We start from the raw sequence: 18,283 nt of genomic DNA on the forward strand, positions 1-18,283 counted from the left end.
GGGAAGGAGAATATCCCACAAGTAATGGATGATCCATGGACTGGATACACTACAAGAGAAATAAATTTATCAGGTAAGCATAAATTATGTTTTATTGGACTTCACAAGAGCACTATTAATAAAGTTTCCATAGGCTCCTGTGTCGAGGATAGCTTCAGAGGTAAGCTTGCGATGGTCCCACTGTAAAGACATAGAGAGTATGCAGTAAGAATGAAAGTTATTCAAAGTCTGTGAAGCACAAAGAGTATTCCACTTACTTTTCTTTGACTTCAGAAGTAATGGACAGTCTTTCACGGAGTGAGCTGCATTTGCACAATACATGCATAAAAGGTTCAATCTACGGCGGGACCTCTCTTCAGGAGTCAGCGGACCCCTTGCTATACCAACCTCCATAGGTTCTGGAACCGATTGTGAGCTGGGAGGAGGGTGATTCCCTGTTGTTTGCAGCCTGGGAATTTGTTCTCCATGGAACCTTTCAGACCTCCTCTCCCTTAACCGGCAGTCAATTTGAATGACCAATCTCATAAGGGATTCCAAGGTTTTTGGCATGTCGGTACGAGCTAGTTCATCCTTTATGTTATCAGCCAATCCTAGCCTAAACTGGTTTCTTAATGCAACAGGGTTCCATTGAGAATCGCGGGAATACTGCTTAAACTCTGCTATGTAGTCTTCGACTAACCGCTTTCCTTGCTTAAGACCCCTCATAGCGGTCTCAGCTGATAGCTGGAAGTTGGTGTCTAGGTAAAGTTCATCCATTTGAGTTTAGAATTCATCCAGAGAGCCTAGAATAGGTTGATTAGACTCAAAAAAATGCATCTGCCCATACCCTTGGTTCGCCTCTTAAAAAAAATATCATGGTCAGCACTTTGACCCTCTCAGTGCAATATGTTTTCGGTTTTAGGGTAAACATCAATAAGCAGGCATTTTTGAACTGTTGGTATAATTTCCTATTACCTGAAAAGGGCTCTGGTAATGACACCACAGGTTCTGGAATGGGTTCAGGTTGCTGCGGTCTTGAGGCCATAGAGTCTCTAATTATTTTTCTGAGAGATTGGTTTTCAATTTCTAAATCCTGTAGACCTTGTCCTAATTGGTCCACTCACTGGGATAGGCTATAGACGAACTGTGGTAAGTCTGCTGGATCTGTACCCATGGCTTAGTAATTATGTCAGGTTCTACCAGGCTGGTGATATCTGAATAGCCTAGTTGGTATATATGTGCAAATCTCAGCTGCAGACTTAAGGAGTTTAAATTTGTATTTGTGTCTCTTGCTACAATACAACTACTACTGAGGGGAATAGTTGTTATTATATAGCTAAAGTGATAATTTGCTTCAGGGCAATAATGTATGAACAAATTAATTGATTCACTACTTGTCTTAACCCCAATTAGCAATGCAGGAGATGAATGTGATTGATTATAGGTTACTACTAAGTGAGGAGATACCTTGAGAAAGATCCTCTGCTGTTTTCCTACAAGGAGGAGTGAAGCTGCTCAAACATGTAATGAGATACTTAGCAAGCGTAGCAGCATTGAGGCACGGCTGCTCTAACTTGAATTCAGTCTTTGGGCATGCGTAGTAACTCACAGGTTGAGCTGGACGGCTGTGCTCTGGAAATGTTTGAGTGATGCGTGACGTCACTGACTGATCAGCTGGGAGTCGGGTTTGCGGTAACCGGAGGAAAGTGAAACTGCAGATGTACGGCTTGCGTAGGACACAATGAGGTTAGACTTGAGATTAAACCGACTGCCTCTGTACTTTAGTAGATATGTTTCGAAGGGAGATGTTCCAGGAGGTTGAGGTTAGTGAAACTCTGAGTGGCGTTTTACACGCTGAGTTGATTTGCTTGTTAAAAGTGAAATACTTCAGAGAAGGTCTGCACAGGCAAACAATTCCTTTTGCGTGAGACAATAAACTGTATAGGTTAACTTGAGACTTGAGAGCAGAATTTAAAAGTTGAAGTTACTACTTCTAGAGAAATATCACCATAGTAGATATTCCATTTCTCTACCAAATAATTAGTTGTTAATTGACCTTGTTTCGCGAGCATAATTTTATACAATAATGCTATATTATGATTACCAATTTTATAGCTAACTGTATAAGATTTAATTTGCGCCCATCCAGTAGACTCTAGACTAGATCTTTTAGTTCCCGTCAAACAGTGTCTAATCTGGAGATACGCGAAAAAAATTTGGTTGGGTAGTTTGAATTCCCTGGCTATATTTGCAAAGGGTCTCATTTGTAATGAGGTGTTTAAGCACTGATAAACATGAGTCAGACCTTGTTGTGACCACTTATTATAGATCTCGGAAGTTAAACCCGGTATAAATTGGGGATTACCTTGGATCGGAAGATATGGGGATGCTTCAAAGTTAACATCTAACATTATACTTAGTTTTTGCCATGCTCCGATCGAGTTACGTATTATCTTCAGACTTTTAATATTATTAGGCAGGTGGGTTATCGGACAATGAAGCAGTGCAGTCAATGAATAAGGTGCACATAACTCATTTTCTATGGAGAGAGGTGTAAGATAATTGGCTTCAGTTATCCATTCAAAAGCAAAAGGGGCTAAATTTGCAATATTGTATTTTTTAATATCTGGAAAGGATAGACCCCCATCTTCTGGTCTAAGAGTTAATTTTACTGTAGATAATAGATGTCTCCTATTACTCCAAATAAAGTTAGCACATTCCCTATTAAATCTCTTGATATCTTGATTCAAAATAAATATAGGGATATTCTGCATAGTGTATATTAACTGTGGGAATAAGATGGTTTTAATAATCATTACCTTCGCAGAGAGAGAGATAGGGAAGACGCTCCATTGTTTCAGTTTTTCAGTTGCTTTTCTAAAAAAGGAAGATATTTTAATCTATACCATTGGCTAGGATCCGGATGGATATGGATCCCTAAGTACTTAATACTGGGAGATTCCTGAAAAGAATGTTCCTGGATACTATTTTTATTTTTGTGTATCCAAAGGATTTCGGACTTGTTTACATTGATTTTATATACCCGGAAAATGTACTAAATATATCAATGCTATGCAAAACCTTAGGTATATTTTTCTTAGTATTTTTGATTAACAATAACAGATCGTCTGCATACAAGGATAATAATAGTTTTTGCTCTCCCAGTTTTATACCCTGTAATTCTTCTCGAAGATGAATTGCCAGAGGCTCTATTGATACATTAAATAACAACAGGGAGAGTGGGCATCCCTGCTGTGTCCCTCTATAGAGAGTGAAATTAGGGGTCTTACTACCATTTATTAATAGAGAGGATCTTGGATGATCATAAATATTCTTTATGAATTGCAGAAAATAGCCCGAGAACCCAAATTTGACCAAGGCCACAAATAGATGGTCCCATACTATGCCATCAAAGGCCTTTTCGGCATCGATTGTTATTTGCGCAAAATCTTGGTTGTTTGTTCTATTAATATGTAACTTGTTCCGAAACTGTTCTAATAGTAATAGTACTTTCCGAGTGTTTTTAGTTAATGATCTACCAGTCATAAAACCAGTTTGGTCTGGATGAATAATAGGGTCGAGACATATTTTAAGTTGGTTAGAGATTATATGTGATAGTAACTTAAAGTCTGTATTAAGCAGTGAAATGGGTCTGAAGGACTTGGGATCTAAGGGCTCTTTACCTTTTTTTAAGATCAGAGATATAATGGACTCTGAAAAGTATTTAGACATAGGTTGGCTCATGATGTAATAACTGTTAAACAATTGAAGTAAGACATCAACTAGATCTAATTTTAATATTTTATACATTTTGGGAGGGATCTGGTCTGGGCCAGGTGCTTTATTACATTGGGCATGATTTATAGCTTCCACTACCTCGTCTTTAGTTATGGGTGTGTTTAGAGTGGTAAGTAAGTCTCTGGGCAACTCAGGTAACACTATCTTTTGCCAAAAGGAGTCTTTATTATCCAGATTGACTTCTTGGGAGGAGTATAGGTCTAGATAGTATTCAAGGAAAGCTTTTTGGATACTATTTTGATCCGTAACCCTCTTTACTCCATCACTAATTGCTTCTATTGTATTCCCTTTCTTCCTTGCTTTATCTAATCGTGAGAGAAATTTAGCTGATTTACCAAACTGACCTTTGTATTTGGCACTTAATTTTATCTCTTTTAATACTATTTTCTGTCTGAGAAAGATGTCCCTTTCTGTTTTCGCTGTCCTATAATTATCCCTGGTTCGTTTAGAGGGAGCATTAGTATATTTGCGAAATGAGTTTTGAACTTGTCTGGATAACTGAATTTCTTTCTGAGATAGTTTTTTTTTTTCTGGTTACCATGTAGGCTTTGATCTCGCCCCTTAGATAAGCTTTAGCAGTTTCCCGAAAAAATTCTATTTTTCCTTTGTGAGATCTATTTAAGTATGCAAATTCCCTCCATTTATTTTTTAGCCAGTTCCCAAATTCTGCATCATTTACTAGAAATTTTGGAAAAAAAAATTATTCCCTGCATTTCTCTGGTATGATTTTAAGGATATATCTAATGAGATAATAGCATGGTCCGAAATTATAATGTCGTGTATTTGCGCTTTATTCTCTGTCTTGATTATTGAACTAGATATAAGGAAAAAATCTATTCTGGAAAAAGAACCATGTGTTCTGGAATCGCAAGTGAAGGTCTTTAAATCTGGGTGTTGCAGTCTCCAGATATCATGCAGTTTCAAGTTTTTAATCACTAGTTTAAATATTTCTGCCTTCTGTTTACAGAATGGTGATTTTTTTGGACTATATTTATCTAGTGCTTCTGTCGGAATTAAATTAAAATCTCCTGCCAGAATTAAGTTCTGGCCAATGTATTTAGTTAATGAATAAATTAAATTATTCCAAAAATCGGAATCAGATTTATTATGGCCATAGATATTACAAATTATCACCAATACCCCCTGTATTTGTATCTCTAAAACTGCCCATCTTTCTAAAGGGTCTAATATTATATTGATAATGTTATAGACTAAGTTTTTATTAATCAAAAAAGCCACCCCCCTTTTTCTTTTGAAACATGGGGTGGCTATCACCTCCCCAACCCACTTGCTACGGAGTTTAACCACTTCCTACGCTTTCAGATGTGTTTCTTGTAATAGTGCTATTACAGGGTTATGTTTGGCTAATTGTTTAATTATAGTTTTTCTTTTGATTGGGGAGGTGATGCCACCCACATTCCAAGACAGACATCTAATGTTTCCACTCACAGAGGGGAACTAGTGTCTCTATACAACAGGAGACAATGGGGGGGGGGGGGGGAAGAGACACAGGAGGGAAGAGGAAAAAAAAAGAGGGGAGGGAATAATAAGGTCTACACCACAAATTATTATCCAACCAGTTGCCACACACTCATAAAACATGAAAAAATAAAAAATTATCTGCCGTAGTACTATAAAGAATTGTTTCCTGCATTTAATTCCTTACGCAGATATCATTTCCCCTAAGGGTATCTAATATTTCCTGAGATATCTTATGTAAGTGATAGTTTATTATTTTTAAAATAAGCTTTGGCTTCCTGTACACTGTCTAATTTAGTTACACCTTCTGTCTCATTAATAAGGATTTTTGCAGGATAGAGTAACTTAGCTGAATATCCACTCTGTATTAGTTTGGTGCAAAAGGGGGCCATTTCTCTCCTTCTAGAGGCAGTGTCGGCGGAATAATCCTGAAACAATAATATTTTATTTTCTCCAATGTGGAGATTCTCAGTTTTCCTGTATAATCTTAATATGTTTACTTTGTCCTGAAAGTTAAGAAATTTAACTAAAATTGGTCTATGGATATTTTTTCCGTTGACTCTGCCTCTAGAAGGGCCCAATCTGTGGGCTATTTCAGCTATCAACGGGAGGTTTCTGGGATCCATACCTAGGGCTTTGGGACGAGTATTTGTGGCGAACTGTAATAAATCTTTAAAATCTTCTATCTCAGGGAGGCCTATTATTTTTAAGTTATTAATGGCGTACTGCAAAATTCAATTATATCAAATTTTAAAGTTAAATAAAGCTGTCTAAGCAGCTATTATATTGGCCGCTAGCCAGGGAATCAAAGAACCTTTAATAGCTATTAACAAAGAGATTGAAACATTTCAGACCGTAGAACAAGCTGAGATTTCCTACTTAACACATGCAATTTTGTTACAAACATCTAAGTTAAGGGCCTGATTTGTATTAATTCTTAAACTAAGTAACAAAGTAACAATATCGAGACAATTAATGCTTTAGCTGCTTCTTCAAAAGTGAATTAAATAACTAGCTTACCAATTTTAAGTAAAATCTAGTATCTATTCAAAGAAAGTGAACTTGTGTGAAGCTGATAGATAATTACAACATCTTGGGTCCTACTCAGCCTAGCTTCTCAACACAGAAAGTAAAACTTTGTTGTAAACCTTTTTGTCAAAAGACCCTTTTCATATATAATTCTAAACAGAGTAGCAGTATCTGGCAGCTGTTGCTTTGGCTGCTGAGGAGTGAAACAGGTACATTATCAACAAGGAAAGAAAGAACAGCTTTGATTAGGAACAAATATCAATAAGCTTTCCTGCTGGCAAAAAAGTTACAATATATAACCGCTATTGTTTTAGCTACCAGCTGCAGGGAGAAGGACAAAGAAAAAGAGCCATCATATTATAAATTAGCTCTAATTTTCTGTGGATGACAGTTCACAGCGGTGAGTGCATTGAATCACAATCTGGATTAATATACTTTTAGACGTGATACATTGGCACTACCCCAGCAAATAGAAAATGCGGTTGACAGCTCTGCAGAAAGTATAATGCAGCGTAAGCAATAGATAGAAAGAGAGTACTTGCGCTTATGCTGCTCTTAGTAGAAAGTCAATGAGTCTTTCTCCGCGGGGGGGGGAGGGTTTGCCTGTTACTCCTAGCGCTTTCCAGCTGGGCCCTGCTCATTCTCTGCCCCTTCAAATGATCTCTCCTGGTCAAGTGTCTCCCTGTGTCTAGTGGGCAGCCTGATTCAGCTCTAGCTCAGAGCCACATATTCTGGGGTCCCAGGGAACCGGTACTCCGGAGATGTCCTGCAGAAACCCGGCAAACCACTCTAAGCCGTCATGCCACGAACGGCTTTCAATCCCACACTAGAGATCGTCACCAGCAGCAGCGCTCTCCACGCTTCTCCTCCAGCAGGGCACGTCTCGTCTCACTCCATGCACCAGGACGTCTCCAAGTAAGTGCGGCTGAACGTTATGTTCTGTGCTCCGTATGTGCAATCGTACTCCTGGACTGATCTCCTGCAGAGGCAGAGTCAGTCAGATCTTGCCGACAGAGCCTCCTGTGTTTGCACTCTCTCCACTTCTGCAAAGCGTAACCCAGCAGTTTCAGACAGACCGGCAGGCTTTCTATTGGAATAGCAGATCCCTTCTGCCTGAGTTAAAAGCAAGAGTTCATCTTTACTATGGCAGCGGCTCTAGCTAGTGAGCCGTAACAGCTTGTTGGACTTCCCCGCCTGACCCCACGTAGCGATGGGGTAGTGTCCTAGGGAGTAAACCGGGTACTCCAGCAATGGACCGTGGCGGCAACTTGTTCTTCCAGGAGCTCCTTCAGGCTACAGGCCACTTTCACGTGTTCCATCTAGCTCCGCCTACAGGAAGTTTAAAAAAAAAACTGACTGACTTTTTAGTCTTCATACACTATTGTCCCCAAATGTTAAAAAACACATTTTACTGCCTTATGAATTAATTATGCCATATAGTTGAACTACAATTTTCTTCCTCACTTTATTCTTCTAAGCAACTCTTAGTATGGAGGAAGTTGCTAAATGTAGCCTCTGATCAGCAAGCGCCATCCAGGGTGCTGAACCAAAAATTATATGGCTCCTAAGCTTAAATTCCTGCATTTTCAAATAAAGATACCAAGAGAACGAAGACAATTTGATAATAGGAGTAAATTATAAAGTAACATATATTAGGTGTGCAATAGCGCTAAGTTTAGCTTAAAAAAAACATAGTTCAGCACGGTATTCAATTAGTATTCAATAAAATCTGTACTGTACCTGTAAAATAGTGACAATTACTATAGTAAAATGTACCAGACTATAACACTGAGACACAGAGTGTACTGCAATGCATTAAACAGACCGAACTGCGCATAACAAAATGGTGCCAATCACCTTTCTTGCAATTTCATGATGAGTACAGTACTGTTTCAAAATCCTTGGTTGAACTTCAACTCCATATTAGCGCTTTATTAGTGAAGCTCTGCAAAGTGAGGTATACCTGTTACAGAAATCGGATGCCGACCCAGAAGCAGATAAGAGGCCCAAAATTAAAACAAAATATTAAAAAGAGTAAAAATATAAAGGAAAATGCAAAGAAATGGAAAATATAAAGTGAAAAAATACAAAGCAGAACAAAGAAAAAAATAGATCAAATAAATAAATAAAAAAACAGTTGATATAATACAAACTATGAAAAACGAATAAAACATGAAAGCTGTATAGAAAATAAATACATTTGTAGTTGAACAGTGGTATCTAAAATACCAGAATACATTGATTATTTATTTATACATTTATCAAGACTTACAATGTTTTAAAAATAAGAAAAATGTAAAAACAACAACAAAAGAAGGGGGAAAATGAATCTCATAGAGAAAGTAAACATACATTGAATACCTTCCAATATTCATAAATATTTCCCAATTTAATATAATCGTAAATAAAATAAATGAATTAATCCTTGCAGTGATACAGAAAATTTACCATTCTCGTTAAACTGACTGACTTTTTAGAGTCTTTGTACACTATTGTCCCCAAATGTTAAAAAAAAAAACACATTTTACTGCCTTATGAATTAACATGCCATATAGTTGAACTACAATTTTCTTCCTCACTTTATACTTCTAAGCAACTCTTAGGTGCATATGTATCAAGCTCCGAATGGAGCTTGATGCCCCGTATTTCTGGCGAGCCTGCAGGCTCGCCAGAAACAGCATTTATGAAGCAGCGGTCACAAAGACCGCTGCTCCATAACCTGTCTGCCTGCTCTGAGCAGGCGGACAGACATCAACCGGAATCAACCCGATCGAGTACGATCGGGTTGATTGACACCCCCCTGCTGGCGGCCGATTGGCCGCTAGTCTGCAGGGGGAGGCGTTGCACCAGCAGCTCTTGTGAGCTGCTGGTGCAATGCTGAATGCGGCGAGCGTATTGCTCGCCGTATTCAGCGAGGTCTGTCGGACCTGATCCGCACTGTCGGATCAGGTCCGACAGACCTTGATAACTAGAGCCCATTGTATGGAGGAAGTTGCTAAATGTAGCCTCCAATCAGCAAGCGCCATCCAGTTTGATGAACCAAAAATTATATGGCTCCTAATTTAAATTCCTGCATTTTCAAATAAAGATACCAAGAGAACGGAGACAATTTGATAATAGGAGTAAATTATAAAGTTGCTTAAAATTGCATGCTCTATCTGAACCATAAGAAAAAAAAAATAAGCTTCATACCCCTTTAAGCCCATACTTTGCTACTACATGCATAACTTGCCATATACAAAACCTGTCTGGTCCGGATCAAATAAAGATGGAAGGATCTCTTTCAATCTATTTGACAATAACTTAGAATCTTGTAATCTATATTTAATCTATGTTTAAAATACATATTGTTCTTTATGTTTAACTAGATCTTTATTTTGTTTTAAAATTACCATAATATTAGCTGCTTAAAAACTATTAGCAATCCTCTCATCAGGTGAAGTATATAGATTATAAAGGATTAAAAAGGGTTCAGTTACTTTGTTTTTTTTTAATAATTTATAGAACTCTAATGGCAAGCCATCCGGACCTGGGGCCTTATTCACAGACATAAAAATTGTTTTTATGATCTCCTCTTCCAAGAAATCCATATTGATCTTATTTAATTGATCCGGTGAGAGCTGGGAAAGAGTAACCTTATTCCAAAAAGTATTCTTTACATTACAATTTTCATTTAGCTGGGAAGTATGAAGTATAGAGAGCTTTATAATAGTTTGTGAAAGCTTTTGTAATCAGATGCTCATCTGAGCATGCCTTCCCCTGAATCTCTAAAGATTATATATATATATATATATATATATATATATATATATATATATATATATATATATATATATATACACACAGAATTGTGCAAAAGTCTTAGGCCACTACTAGATTTGTTGTTTTAGTAATGGTATAATGACCATATATAATAATCAGTCTCTTCATTAGAATACAACCTGAAAACACTGGATATTTGTATGGAGTATTAAAAAACAAAAATCAGCTTCTATAGACTAAATTGGTATTTAGTGTGACCTCCCCTTACACTTGAGCAATAGCAGGAACCTGTCTCTCATAAACCTAAATGGAATGGAACCCTAATTAATGTCATTGCCAACACCTGTATTTATCCTAATATTTCATATCAAAATGACTGCTGTGAAAAAAGGTTTATTACACCATGTTTGTGCAAGACATATTTGAGCATTACATACACATGTGGTAGGAGTTTAATTCATTGGAAGCTTGTTAATAAGACCAACTTTCAATCACATCATTCCATTCAAAATGCCAAAGATCACAGAATTTGACAGACATAAAATCATACTTTTGCATCAGCAAAGCCACTCTCAAAGGGACAGCAAACAAACTGGATACTTAAGCTGTGGTATTTAATCTGTTTTAAAGAAATTTAATCCATCAGGAGAGGTCAAGGACAAAAAATGACTGGAAGGCCAAGAATAGTTTAAAAATCTGATGAGAAGTTTCTCAGAGTTTCTTTTTTAAAAGACTGGAAGAAGTCCAGCAAGGACCTGGCTCAGCATCTGTCAGCTTTATCGGGATGCCAAATTGACCCTTTTACAGTACAAAGACGCTTAATCAGGTATGGTCTTTGTGGAAAGGTAGTAGACAAGAAACCACATTTTCAGAATGGGAACAAAGTGAAAAGGCTAAGATATGCTAAAGCACACAAAGATTAGAAAGAAGATAAGTGAAAAAGAGTATTATGGAGTGACGAATCCAAGTTTGATGTTTTTGGGTCCAATCGCCAACAATATATGAGAGGAAGAGTTGGAGAGAGAGATGGAAGAATGAGTGCTTGCAGCCTTTAGTGAAACAAGGTGGAAGGTCTGCCCTGGATTATGGCTGCATTTCTGCCAATGGTGTTGGTGATATTGTCCGAATTGATGGGATCAAGAATGTTGAAAAGTACTGACAGGTTTTATAATTCATTATACCATTCCTGGAAAGCGCCTAATTTGGAATGGTTTAATTTTTAAGTATGATAACAATCCCAAGCACACTGCTAATGCAGTGAAATCATATTTGGAGAGAAAAACATCTGATAAAACACTGACAGTTTTGGACTGGCTTCCACAGAGTCCAAACCTGAATATTATAAAGGCAGTATGGGATCACCTGGAAGAGAAAGAAATAAAAGATGCAGAAAGTGCTGAAAGAAGCCTGGTATAATATACTAGAAGATTACTTCAGAAAACTTCAGGACAGTATCCCCAAAAGAGTTCAAGATGTGCTTAATGCCAAGGGAGGTGTCAGGGTGCCAGGAATCAGACTGAGACCAGAAATGTAAAAAAAATAACACCTTTATTAATAGCAAAAAATAATAAAAAGTCCACAAGTCAAATAACAAGCCAGGAGTCAAAACCAGAGCTGGTAGTCAGATGAGCCGAGTCAGGAGCCAAAGCGAATAGTCAGACGAGCCAAGTCAGGAGCCAAAGCAAGTAGTCAGACGAGCCAGAATCAGGAACAAGGAGAACAGCAGAATCAGGAATAAACCAGGGATCAGGAACCAGGAGGGATGTCAGACAGCCAGGTAATACACAGGAACTGGAACTCACAAACAGGTCTGAGACAATGCAAGGGCAAAGCATACTGAACAGAGGCCCTTTAAATAATAAGTGATGACATCACAATTCTGAGACTACAACCTGTCTCACATGGATGATGTACAACAGTCTGGCCATAAAAGGGCATGCAGGAAATGAGCAGCATCACACACTATGCACCAGAGTCAGCAAGAGAGGTGAGTAAAATGGCTGCCAGCAGCATATGGCAAACAAAGCAGGGAAAAAACCCTGACAGTACCCTCCCCTCAACGTCCCCTCCCCCGCAGGAGGACAAAAGGCTTATTGGGGAAACGGGCATGGAAGGCACGGAGGAGGACGGGAGCATGAACATCAGAGGAGGGAACCCATGACGCTCCTCTGGACCGTAACTCTGCCAGTGAACCAAATACTGTACGCGGCCCCTGGACATACAAGAGTCAATAATGCTGCTGACCTCATATTCTTCATGGTTGTCAACAAAGATAGGACGGGGATGAGGCAACACAGTGGTAAACCGATTATAAACCAATGGTTTCAAGAGGGAGACATGAAAAACATTAGAGATGCGCATTGCAGGAGGAAGGTCAAGAGCGTAGGCCACAGGATTCACCGTGGGAGTATTCGAAAAGGACCAACATAATGGGGAGCCAGTTTATTGGAAGGCATGCAAATGTTCAGGTTGCGGGAGGACAGCCAAACTCTCTCACCAACCTTCTAGGAAGGCACGGGCAGAGGCCTACGATCAGCCTGGAACTTTTGGCGCTGCATAGATCGATGAAGGCAATCCTGAATCTGCACCCATGTGGAACGGAATTGCCGGAGATGCACCTCCAAAGCCGGAATACCCTGAGACATGAATGAATCGGGCAACAAGGATGGTTGAAACCCATAATTCACTATGAATGGGGATAACTTGGAGGAAGCATTAATAGCACTATTACGAGCAGTCTCTGCCCAAGGTAACAGTTCAGACCAATTATTGTGGTGATCTGAGACATAGCAATGGAGGAACTGTTCCAGAGCTTGATTAGACCGTTCCGGAGCCCCACTGGATTGAGGGTGATATGCCGAGGAGAAGGAAAGCTGGATCCCCATTTGAGCACAAAAGGAACGTCAAAATCTGGAGACAAACTGGCTACCCCAGTCCGACACTATCTCCTTTGGTAACCCATGTAAACGGAAGACCTCCCGGGCAAAAATTGAAGCAAGCTCCTGAGCGGTAGGCAGCTTCCTCAAGGGAATGCAATGTGACATTTTAAAAATAATGGTCAACCACCATAAGGATAACAGTATTGCCATTGGAAACAGGGAGCTCGACAATGAAGTCCATGGAAAGATGTGTCCATGGACGCTCACCATTAGCAATAGGTTGAAGAAGACCCACAGGAAGACGTTGAGGAGTCTTATTCTGTGCACAAACTGAGCAGGATCAACATATGCAGCAACATCAGAACGAAGGCCACCAGAATTGTCGAGTGACAAACCAAATCATTTAGTTCTTGCCTGGGTGACCTGCGGATTTAGGATAGTGGTAGGTGTGTAAAAGTTTAGTTTGAAGATTCTCAGGAACAAAACACTTACCACTAGGTTTCTCAGGAGGTGCATTGGTTTGTGCAGCCAGGATCTCCTCCCCCAAGGGAGAAGTCAAATTAGTACGTATGGTAGCCAAAATATGGTCAGGAGGTATAACTGGAGTAGGTACAGACTCCTCCTTGGACAGAGGCAAAAATTGTCGAGAGAGGGATCAGCCCTAACATTCTTACTACCAGGCAGGTAAGACACCACATAATTAAACTGAGACAAAAATAGCGCCAATCTGGCCTGTCGGGGAGACAAACGTTTTGCTTCAGATAGATAAGTTAAATTCTTGTGGTCAGTAAGAATGAGCACTGGTACACTAGTACCCTCGAGAAGATGCCTCCATTCCTTGAGTGCCAAAATTATGGCCAGTAATTCCTTGTCGCCAATTTCATAATTGCACTCCGCTGGAGACAATTTCTAAGAGAAGAAACCGCACGGATGCAAGGAACCGTCAGGCGTAGGACGTTGAGACAAGAGGGCACCTACTCCAGTCTCATACGCATCAACCTCAAGAACGAAAGGCAGGACAGGGTTAGGATGATCCAGAACTGGAACAAAGGCAGTCTTAAGACTATCAAAGGCCTTCAGGAAGCAGAGGGCCGGAAGGGGAGGAGGAAGCACGGAGGCATCGTGCTGGAGCTCAGAGGGGAAAAGAGCTTAACCACCATTTTCCTAGGGGCCCTTTTCTTTTAGGGGCTGCCGGATTAAAGCATTTCTTATTGCAGCTTGCCATTTGCCCAGACATCACTGGGTTACAATTACATCAACCGGCTTATTCTATGGTGTTGAAGAGGCCTCTATGCACCCAGGCCTATCTAGGTACTACCTAGGAACTTTTGTCCGGCGTTTTCTTCTAACGTTTACTATGCATACCATGACAGTGCAACGAAATTTGGCTTGTTAAGTACCTGTCTCCTGAGTAAAAAGCCACTACCTATTACACCTACCATTTCTATATCACTAGTGAAATGCACATTATGGTAAAAGTTATGCCGGTGCTGACATACCTGTTGTAAGTCAACCTGAAAGTGCTCCCTGAAAGTGTGCCAATAGGTGCCTGACTGAACGATTGTCTAAAACGCCAGAGAAGCTACGGAAAGCCCTAAAATCTACAGAAAACCAGAGTTTACCTGTATACAGCACTGCACCTGATTGCAATCTGCCCAACACGCCGGTGCTGCTGACTTTGAGGGGCTGGCGCCTGTCTACTGTGGCCGGGACCGATCTCTCCCTGGTGAGAGCTAGTCTGATATGCTGCAGCTGTAGCGGCGACTACATGACTTACTTGTCTACTTATCTACCCGTAGTGTCGGGTCTCTCCCTGGTTGAGAGTAGGAACTGTGCACCATATGCATGAGGATTTTCGGCTCCTTGGAAAACGTAGCCTGGCAGCTGATGCGATGTTGAGCAAGTGAGGATCAGTGGATGTGGACACCTCGCAGGGTCAGCGGCCTCTGGTGTTTGAAGGAGTGGTGAAGTGTTCGTGTCCTGGGCAGCATACTGGGCAACGCCTGGCTTCTTTTGGGATAATCTGGCTACACTTGTGGCTTGTAGCTTCCATATAATAAATACCACAGGAAGCCTATAATGCAGGGAGTTTGCCTGGGAGGATAAGCGGTCCTGTGTGCCCTTAAAATTAAAGAAGCAAAGAAACAGAGCCAAGCAGGAAGAGTAGAGGCACACTTTAGCTGTACGGTTTCTTTTGGCAGCATTTTGGTAAGAATGTTCCTGTATTTTTTTTTTTTTTTTTCTTCAAAGATTGACTTTGTGCCACTGGTCCAAACAGTGCTGCTTTGATATATATTATATATCTGTCTTACATTAGCTCAATTAGCTTAATAAGAAGAAGTTATTTTCCAGCATAATGGACTATTAATCATGATGGACTATTTAAAAAAAAAGGGGGGAAAAAAAGAGTTTACTGTTGACATTGCTTTATCAGTAAGGGGACAAATTAATTACACTTTTTCTCTTTTTCTGTGTTTTCTTTTTTTTTTTTTTCTTTTCTGTTTTTTGCATTAAGGGGTGAGAAGGAAAAAAGAAAAAAAAGTTGGTTTTTTTGGGGTTTTTTTATGTTCTATGTCTATATTTGAAAGGGAGGGAAGGGAAAGAACTTTATTTTTTATTGTTTAGATCTACACTGTAACTGGTCTAACTACCCAAGACTAGGTACTTGCTGTGAACATTTTTTATGTTATGTCCTATGGGCTCCATAAACTAGGACGTGATCCTAAATAGGCAGTATCTCTTACAAGCCTTAACCATCACAAAAAAAAGAAAAAAAAAAGGGGTTATTGTCTCAGAATTAACCCAGCCCTGTATGTGGTGTAATAACCTGGTAAATTTGATTAATCTTAACCTATAGGGCTGGTAATAAATTGTGTCATAAGATTGATCTGGTATTTTAAAAAAGTATAGCTCTAACCACTACGATTAAATTTACAATATATTTGGTCTTCTCTTTTTCTATATAGGAAAAGTAACTAAAGGAAAGTTACATTTGTAACATTGTATTTGCTCTAGTTTTTAGGTCTAGATAGTAACTAAACGACAGTAATTCTAATTTTCTTTATCTTATATTAATCAATAGGGATACTTTTGTGTCTGCTTCTCACTATTCTATACCTGCTGTCGATATCTTAAGTACTCAGCAGGGGACATATTAATCTCATACACTATCACGACAACACTTATTGATAAACACCTTACTTTAAAAAAAAAAAGGAAAAAGAAAAAAAGGAGAAAAAAAAATATAGCACCTTGCACGCTTTTACTCTCTAGTTTTTCTCACGTGTACCCTATGGATAAATTCCTCTCTGGTCATAAAACAAGTTCAGTTGAGATGCCACCTAAAACTAGAGAAAGAAAGACTAGGACTAGTACTGATAATTTAGTTAATATAACTCCAATAAGTAATGTGTTAGAGCATCAGGGAAAGGAATCCCAGGATATTGTAAAACAAATTTCGGATCTTATGATCCTTCAATTTGAACATCTCAAAGTAGAAATAGTTAATCTTACGTCTGAGGTCAAACAGTTTACCCATAGACTAAAGGAGGCAGAGCAACGTATCTCAGATCTAGAGGATAGTAATGAACAACAGGCAGCAATTATAAGAGAGCAATCAACCCAGAATACAAATATTCAGCTTAAATTGAACGAATTAGAGGATAGAAACAGCCGCAATAATATAAGAATAATTGGTATACCTGAAACCCCTATCTATCATGACCTGATTGATTTTGTCTCTAAGATCCTACCCCAAGCCCTAGGCATGGACCCTAACTTGCTTCCCCTAACAGTAGAGAGAGCACACCGCATAGGCCCCATAAAACATCTATCTGATGGCTTTAGTAAAAGCCGGCCGGTGATTGCAAGATTCCTGAATTTCCAGGATAAACTTAAAATAATGCAGATATACAAAAAAAATCCCTTTTACAATCAATGACAAGAACGTATTTCTTTTTCCAGATTTTTCAACAGAAACCTCCCTACAACGTAAAGAAATAACTCCTCTTTGTTCTAAATTTATTGCTAAAGGTTATAAGGCCATGGTGATATACCCTGCTAAATTTAAACTAATTACTGACTCCGAGACCCTGATTATGAATAATGCTGATGAAGTAAAAGAGTTTGCAAAAAAAAAAATGGAATTATACTATAAAAACATTAATGAATATAAAATATTCAAGATTGTTATTTTTTATGGAAATAGGGGAATTATTTATGTTATGACTTTGGTTTTAAATGTATGGATAGATAAAAATGTTGCTAATTTTTAGGAAAATGTTGTCAACTCCTAGGCCTAGATGTATACTTTTAGTATTTGTGTGTTTTTTTTTCCCTCCCTCCTCATTGTTAGAAACAAAGAGTTAATGAAAGTTTATATAAAAAGAATTATAAGATATGATTAACCTGGCTTCCTGGAATGTAGGGGGCATCACTTCTCCCCAGAAAAGGAAAAAAATACTTGTACAATTACAAAAACATAAAACTGATATTGCCTGTCTACAGGAGACCCACCTAAATGCAGTAGAATTGTCTAAACTTAAATCCGGCTGGGTTGGCGAAGTGATAGGTACACCCTCTATAGATAGGAAAAAGGGAGTAGCTTTCTTATTTCGCAAAAATCTCCCTTATGTAATTAAAGAGGTTGAATCTGATAGGGAAGCACGATACATAATTATCCAACTTACTATAGCAGGCTCTCCTTTAATATTATGTAATCTTTACGGCCCTAATAAAAAAGATAAGAAATTTTGGGAATCATTGCAAACCAAACTAATACCTTTTCTTAACCGTAACCTAATTGTAGTAGGTGACTTTAACCTCACAGATCTCCCTACCCTTGATAGACTTAAACCATCTTTGAATAAAGATAACAAGATCTTCTTAAAAATTTTAAAAACTTATTACACTTAAAAGACATTTGGCGGATACAAAATCCGGATCTAATTAAATTCTCATGTGTCTCGCACGCACACCAAACAATGTCCCGCATTGATTTTTTTTTAACAGATGAAAAATTAATGACATGATATGCATGCTGATATTCAAGAGATTATTATCTCAGATCATGCTATTATTACTTTAAAATTAAAACTTAAGACACCTCAAGAAAGGAGCTTTAACAAATTCTTTTTTCCAAGATACTTAGTGGAAAATGTACAATTTAAATCTATGCTTAAAAGAAAATGGGCAGAATTTCTTCAAATTAATTTAACACCTGGTATTACCACAGAAATAATATGGGAAAGCTTTAAAGCTGTTATAAGGGGAGAAATTAAATCTTATTTAGTTTGGCAAAAACGTAAATACACTAATAGAGATATAGAAGTAGCCAACCACCTCCGTAATACCTATAA

Source organism: Bombina bombina, chromosome 6 (genome assembly GCF_027579735.1).
Source record: "Bombina bombina isolate aBomBom1 chromosome 6, aBomBom1.pri, whole genome shotgun sequence".
NCBI lineage: Eukaryota > Metazoa > Chordata > Amphibia > Anura > Bombinatoridae > Bombina > Bombina bombina.